Source organism: Meleagris gallopavo, chromosome 4 (assembly GCF_000146605.3).
Source record: "Meleagris gallopavo isolate NT-WF06-2002-E0010 breed Aviagen turkey brand Nicholas breeding stock chromosome 4, Turkey_5.1, whole genome shotgun sequence".
Taxonomy (NCBI): domain Eukaryota; kingdom Metazoa; phylum Chordata; class Aves; order Galliformes; family Phasianidae; genus Meleagris; species Meleagris gallopavo.
In genome coordinates this window covers 5,979,907-5,987,592 of record NC_015014.2, presented here as the reverse complement: position 1 = coordinate 5,987,592, position 7,686 = coordinate 5,979,907, and the positions used below count along the sequence as shown (strand labels likewise).

The 7,686-nt window shown below is 34.3% G+C and overlaps 1 long non-coding RNA gene across 1 annotated transcript in view; it reads right to left on the bottom strand.

The window, feature by feature from the left end:
- Positions 1-3,640: 3,640 nt before the first annotated feature.
- The window catches only part of LOC109367139, a 4,272-nt gene continuing 226 nt past the window's right edge, over positions 3,641-7,686 (bottom strand). Inside the window, exons 2-3 of the long non-coding RNA XR_002113900.1 lie at positions 7,166-7,252; positions 3,641-6,863 (exon numbers count right to left, since the gene is read on the bottom strand). This is a non-coding gene — a long non-coding RNA (uncharacterized LOC109367139). The remainder of the gene's footprint in view (positions 6,864-7,165; positions 7,253-7,686) is intronic.

Sequence of the window (7,686 nt, the reverse complement as noted above, 5' to 3'; positions counted from 1 at the left end):
ATCAGCATGATCAGATAGGCTAGTTCAACTAATTATGCTTCTAAAATATAATCACAAGTACTCTAACTAAACCTCAGTCACTTTGCAACACACATCTATACTAATGAAACTTTTTCTTGTGGCTAGAACACAAAAGGTCACGAGTCTTTCATTGCCTGCAAAATGTAAGACTATAAATCAAGCATAAAAAATAAAGCTACTTAACTTGAGCAATAGGGGATTCAGGATTCTTTTGGAAGCAGAAGTTGAGAATTTTCAGCTCGCAGACAATGTGGACAGTTGCTCAATAAGCAAGATGAATCAGTTGAGTCAATGGAGACCTACAGATCTTGTCACTGTCAATCAATATCACTTTTTGAATTGCAATGCAATCTACTTATTACAAAAACTGTTCACCTCATTTTTGTACGTGAATCTTCTTCATCCTCAAATATGGAGGGGAATAATATGAACTATATCTAACCTAATACCTAGCAGGTATTATACTGTTAGCAGTTCAGGATAACTGCTAGTTATGCAAGAAGCATTGGCAGAACGCTTTGATGCTCAATAGAAATTAACACATATGCAACTGAATAGTTGATCATTATATCTAATGCCTTTCCAAAAGCTAAACAGAAGTATTTCCTCAAGAAGGAGTTAAAGCATTAAGCTATTCTTGTCTTTAGTTTCTTAGGAAATATCATAACTGACTACTACACTTGTTAATAGTAAAGGGTTGCTAAATCGTAAGAGGCATTTCTTATTTTGTTCAGATTTTTATTTTCACAATCTTTTTCTAAATGTATCATCACTACATTCTGCCTTTTTATTGCCTTACAATCTCTGTGGAATTTAATTGAAATACAGTACAGACAGAACATATGTATGTGCATATACTCATGTTACTCTGAAAGTCATGTCCCCTATTTATTTCCATAGAAACTTCAAGTGATAAAAAAAGTACAATAACACTATTTGATAGATCAAATAGTCAGGTACAGTACATCATTTTTCAACGCAGTCAGCAGGATCAGTATGTATTTTCCACTAGTGACAAAGAAGAGCCTGGATGCCACGCCATAAACATCTGCGCCAATACAAGCGACCCATTGTCACGGTCACCATTGCTGATATGCACCACCCACCACCACACTGCGCTCGCATTCATTGTTTGGGCTTTAGAAACATTCAGCAAGTATTGATAATTGCCAGTGAGTGCCATTTTTTTTTTTTTTTTTCCTGCAGACAGGAATTCAATTCCACACCTTTGCACTTCCACGTCAGCTGCCATTTTCTCAGACTTCCCCTCTGCTGTCATCAGTCAGCAAAAAGTACAAGAATATTGGAGAGAAGGTTCAACATCTATTGCCAACATCTGCCTCTGACGTCACAAGTCAACTTAATAAAATAGGAGGTAATATTTTCAGATCAGCTCTCTCATATGCAAATATATAAACATACATATGTATTTACTCACAAGAACTATTCATAAAACCTATTCTCTGATTGCCTGTAATCTTCCCTGGGATGTCTTTTGTTGATTAAGAGCATTTTTCTGAAAGACAGTCTAAGATTTAAGACTACTTCTGTAGCTCCATTTCTGAGAAGAAATAAAATAGGTAACAACCTATAGTCTCAATAACTAAAATCATGTCTTATTTTTCCTCCAATTTTTCCAATGGAGGAAAAAAACAGAATAGCTTTTGTACTATTTTACAGCTGTACAGCTTGACTGGAAGACGAAAGGAAAGATCTCTGAAAGGTTTCATGCAAATGACATAAAATTCCATTGAGTACGCAGTTAGAACTTTTTGGTAAGATACTTGACAGAATACAGATTACTTTTTCAGGCCAAAACAGGTACTTTACTAGAAGTATATAGGAAAGGATACAAACACACAGTCCCACATTTCTTTAGATCTGCAAAATACCTTTTTGCCACTCATTTCAAATTTCAAGACAAAGCATACTATAGAGTACAGTACTGCAAAAGCTTTGACAGCTGACATGAATTAAAAGCAAATCCAGAAATAAAACAGAATTTGATAATATCAATCTTTATATTGAATAATTCTACTTATATGTAAAAAATGGGAATAAAACTTAATTTCTTTTTATAGCATGGATAAGATCAGTGAAGCTCAGTAACATCTGAGAGATTTCTCCATTCAAGTTAAGTGGGAAAGTAATTACAGGCTCCTACAAAAAGAGGAAATAATCTGACAAGCCTGGATGCGCACCCATGAAAACCACAGCTTTCCATGTAATTTCACAAATTAAAACAAATCTAGTTTTAATCTAGAACTGCTTCTCTACTGTGCTTGAGACAAACAGAGTCAAGATCAGGAAATGCATTATTTAGAAAATTAAGAATGGAATTTTCATTTAAAAGTCTTAGCTAGTGGTCAGGATAGACAATTTCTTGAGTTGAGGAAAACAAACTTTATTCCTTATATGCAAAAAAGCTTTTGCTCCATCAACAATTTATCCTGTAATGTTATCAACCTGCAGTATTACCTACTGACTAATTCAACAGAAAACATCCATGTTCTCTTGAATACCTGAAATCTATCTTACATATGCTTGAAACTGAGGCAATAATTTACATGTAAATGTAACTTCACCCAGGCTTTCAGTAATGTATTTGAAGAACTGAGTAACATTAATCAGAGATCATACCTACATCTCATTTGCCTATTCTCATGTGCCCCCCCTCAAAAAAAAAAAAAACTGGCAATATACATTAGTGTATAGCAGCATGCTGCTCTAGTATTGAAAACTCATTCACAGCTGGGTGACTTGCTAAGTCCTGTAAGCTAAATTACACAACACTTGTTATAACACAAAAATACTCTTTTTGATAAATTATAACTTGAGAAAAAAAGCAACACAACAAAAAAGGAGGAAATTCTCCTATTTTAGCAAGCATGGTTACTTTTTCAGACATGTACTGATGTGCAAATCTCTACATAACTTAGTAGACAGTGGGAGAGATCCGATATTACATTTGGTTAATAGTGTCATAGCATTAGTAGTTTTCTTGATATCCTCTATATTGAGTGTGTTATTTGCCTGCATCCACTCCCATGAGTTACCTGAACACTTAAGAGATTGTAGTATAATTTTGGTATTAATGTTTACTTAACTTCAGCTGTCACTTTGGTAAGAATCTCTCCATGAGCACCTCAGTGCACTTTACACCTATTCCTCATACATATTTGTTGTGAGGTGAATAATATAAGGTAGTGCACAAATTTCTGTGCTCTCTAGATAAACTAGAAACCAAGGGACTGATGAATCTGCTCTTTAAAATTTTTTCAAGTGTCTCCTCCTGTAGTTCCCTGAGAAAACTTCCATTGTAGCAAAAGTGCTGAAGGACATGAAATGATTAATCAGAACACTTACAAAGGCTTCAAGCACAGTAAACACTGAGAAGTAACACTGAAAAGTAACATAGAAAGAAAGAAATCCTAGACAGGTAGTAAGGTAGATCCTTAGGGACATAAAAGTAAGGAACAAATCAAGACTAAGTTTTCCAGACACGTGAAGTTATGAAAGTCTGAACTTCTCAGAATCCCTATTTCCTTTTCATGAATGAATCCTCTCTACAAGGTTATGATTGCACTAAGTCTCAAGAAAATCAACAAAGGAAAGATACTGTTGACATTCCATGAATTTGCTTTGATTTCACTTGGTAGAGATGTGATCCTCCCCAGGGAAGTTACTGTCACTGTATGAGAATTGCTGCTGTGTAATAGGGTTAAAAATATTGAGCCTAATGATTGTTCTTCAAATTGGTAAACACGGTGTTCTCTGACATGTTAAACTTAGTTAAAAAAAACAAACAAACAGATTTTTACAGATCAAAACCCTGATTTCTGCTCTTATAAGATAAACCAAATGACAACACTAGCATGAGAAGGTTTTTTAGTTTCGGTTTGTAAAGAAAAAAAAGCACCAACTTCAACCACATCTTAAATTTCATTTTGTTCTCTCACTATAAGCTTTATTCACATTACACTCTTTTCTGGAGTAACCTTGCTTACATTTGAGATTACCCTTCCTGGAGAATGTTGATACACGAACACAAGAGCATGTGAATATCTCCTGTGTTCAATTTTCCCTTAGGCAGTAGCTCAGTTACAGAACCAATATTCCTCACAGATCAAATAAATCCTTCCCATCAAAAAAAGAAGCATTTTCTGAAAATACATCCGCAATTACATAGGTCATTCAAATGGCTAAACTTTAATCACTTATACTAAAATTAAAAAGGCAATTTGCTAGGATAATAATTATGAATTGAATCAAATATAGCATGTAAATGACAAATTCTATTTTATTTTGATTTCTAGACAGGATTTCACATATCATTTCTGTACCAAATGCATGCTCTATTTTCTAAGTAGTGTTCTCTTCTGCAGTACAGATTCTGTTAAAAGTGGTAGCAATTGATGTAGACAAAAAAAAGAATCTTGAGAGGAAAAAACTATATTCTAGATTCCTTTTCAGTATTCTTAGGACAAATTGAGGTGTATGGGTTCCTAAGGAAACTGATTGCTGTGTTTAAGAAAGTATTTTTGACAAGCATATTCTGCAGAAAAGGAAAATGGGTACTGTCTGGGATAACAGTGACCTTTAAAACTCTCTAAAAGTCAAGAAAGATGACAAAAGGTGAGGGAAAACTAAAAAAAGCTCACCGGGCATTGTAGACTTTGAGACTTGGGAAACCAGTATAAACCTCAAAAATCAGCTTTAAATGCCACATAACTAGTTACCAGAGCTCTCACAGGCATGCAACAATTTCATGGAAATTTACACTGGGGTAAATTAATGATAGGGTGAGAATTTTCACTGCATTAATATAAGAAATATCCAACAGTAGCACAGAACAGAGCCTGACAAAAGGAAAAACTTTAGCTTCTAATCCTCCCAACAACATGAATCTCGGAAGTAGAAAAAAAAATCTTACTTTTATTCCTCTCTCCTGTAACATAAAACTCCTGCTCTTTTTTCCTCATCCAGGTTAGAACAATTACTTGAACTTGAGTCATTTTATACATTTACTCCAAGACAGCAAATCATCTCAACTAAAAGATCACTTCAACAAGGATTAAGATCCTCAGCTTTCTATATGGACTGCCACTCATTGTCAAAGCAATATCATAAGAGGTACTTAAGTTAAAGACAAAGGGATAACCACTACCACCCATAAAAAGGATGTCATGGGAGATGAATGACACAGAACTGTAACTTGTCACAGTCCCAGCATGGCTGGCTACAGTCACACATCCAGTCAAAAAAGAAAATGTGTTCTATATACTAGAAACACTAACAGTTATTTTGCATTTAAATCTCCATCATCAAACCTGTTTATAATTAGTTACTGGCTTCACAGAAAATGGAAAACTGAATAGAATAAAGTATGATATACACCAAAAATTCATGCAAAATAATACACTGTGTTTCAGGAAAGGTTCTGTGTATTCAAAATATTAACTTGCTAAAAAATTATTCAAAAATCTTCTAGATATATCTAGAAAGCATGCCTCTCAAGAACCTCACAAATTCTATAGGACAAGATGGTAATGACCTTCAAATATGAAGATTTGCAACAGTAAAAAATGAATATTCACCCAAATACCTCTATTTAATCTATCTGGGGGAAGCATTAATGAGGAGGAAAAGAGGAATAAAATTAAGAGGAAGAAGATCTAACCTGACCTTTAGAGCTCAATTCTTAAAGGTAGCATATTTAAGAACTTGAGAGGATGCTATCTGAAGTGATAAAGATAAAAGTAACAGAAATTTACATATATATCAGAATATGCTGACAAAAATATTTAAAGAAACATATTCTTTTACCACAGTGTAAAACAAAAACATGAAAAAAGCAAACAAATATTACAATGCCCAACATTGTCTCTTACACACATTTAATTCTAGGAGTTCCACTGGGCAAACAATTCATTGCTTAGGATCTTAATTCTTGTCTATGCATGTTTTCAAGAACAACAATGGAACAGCTAACATTCTTGTTTTTGAAATGGAATAGACACATATCTCAAAGGTGTGCAAAATTTATTCATCTCAGTTCTCGAATCAGCATTAAGTTCAATTAACAGTCAACTTGCTGTGCTTCAAAAAGCAGCAGTACAGAATCATCTCAGGAAAGTTCTAGGAATGCTGAATATATCTTTATCATGAATTTCTAGAAAGAATTAAAAAAAATCAAATGTTTTCCTACTTTTTTTCCTCCTCCTCGTCCCCCCCAGAATCTCCCAAAATGAATATATAAACATTCCACACCGGAGGAATTAGAAGGGCTTTTGATGCCTCTTAAACATGAGTCAAACTGAAAGTCCCTTAGCCCACGCATACTTTTGGCAGTAGCAATAACGCAAATTGACTTAAATAAAAGCAGTGATGCTCTAATAATATGCACATTCTCTGCTGAAGCCATGTCAGAATAAATATGCCAGAACAAAAAAAAAAAAACAACAAAATTCGACTTTTCTTTAAGCTGTGTATAAACCCAAAATATTTAATGTGTCCAAGCATTCACTTGTTTGAATGACTATAAAACACAAAGTATTATCAGAACAACAAGTTAGATGCAGTAATCCCAGAGCCCATCCTGAGCCTGGTAGTCATTAGCTGTTGCACTCTCATGATATCAACCCTAGCTGTGCCTGAGCAGGGACACTGTCTTTCCAAGTCTCATGAGAATACACCATATATTTATTTTTTTTTTCATAGTTCCCCCGGCGTGTAGTTACAACTCTCCTGGTGTGGATAATGGTTTTCAGTCAAAACAGTATTTCCTCTTGTGAATACTGTAGGCCTTCTCAGCAGAGACAAAACAGGGAAATCTGCAACAGCTTAACCAAAATTATATTACAGTGATTAAACATGAAGCACTTCAAACTGAGCTAGCAAAATAGTAATTTGGAATAGGAAGTTACTGTATGAGACAGCCTGAAGATAACAGACAAATCTCTTTCCCTTCTCCCTCACAAGGAAAGCTTTGAACGCCATTAACAATCCCACTCCCAGAAACTAGTGAAATGGAAGAAATGCACCTGCAGTTTCACTAAGCTAAAGGATCTCAACTGAGATAAAAGGTAGAAGGAAAATTCCAAATAAATCAGTAGCCACAAATTCATAAGTAGACTTCTCTTACCTAGTAAACAGACTATATTACTCTCCCCAGAGAAGATACATGTTGTAATTAACTGTCTTGTTGCCAGCTTTCATCCTTGTAGAGCTACTATTCGTTAAGGAATAAGATTAAGGAAAGCAGGAACACAAATGTTATTCACTAAGTATACACATGAATAATGAAAATTTGGAAAATATAACCTATTCATCAAGTTCATCAAAAATTTCCTCTATAAATTTCACTTGATCATCTCACTCTACCCCAATAAGGATATATACCTGTCCAAAACACATTTTTTCCCCTAATAATAAACTGACAAACTTGTCCCATGTATTGCAGTGGGTCACGTTTTATATTTCAATTGCATTCAGCTGAAAATTATTTCCATATCAACTAAATTGTATATTTACATTATGCTTTTGTGAATTCTGCTTCTGCTGCCTGAAAACAAATAAAGCAAACCATATCATCAATGAATATGCAGATGTTATAATTATGAAACATACAAGAGAGTTTGGCAAAGCAGCTTATTACACCAAAAA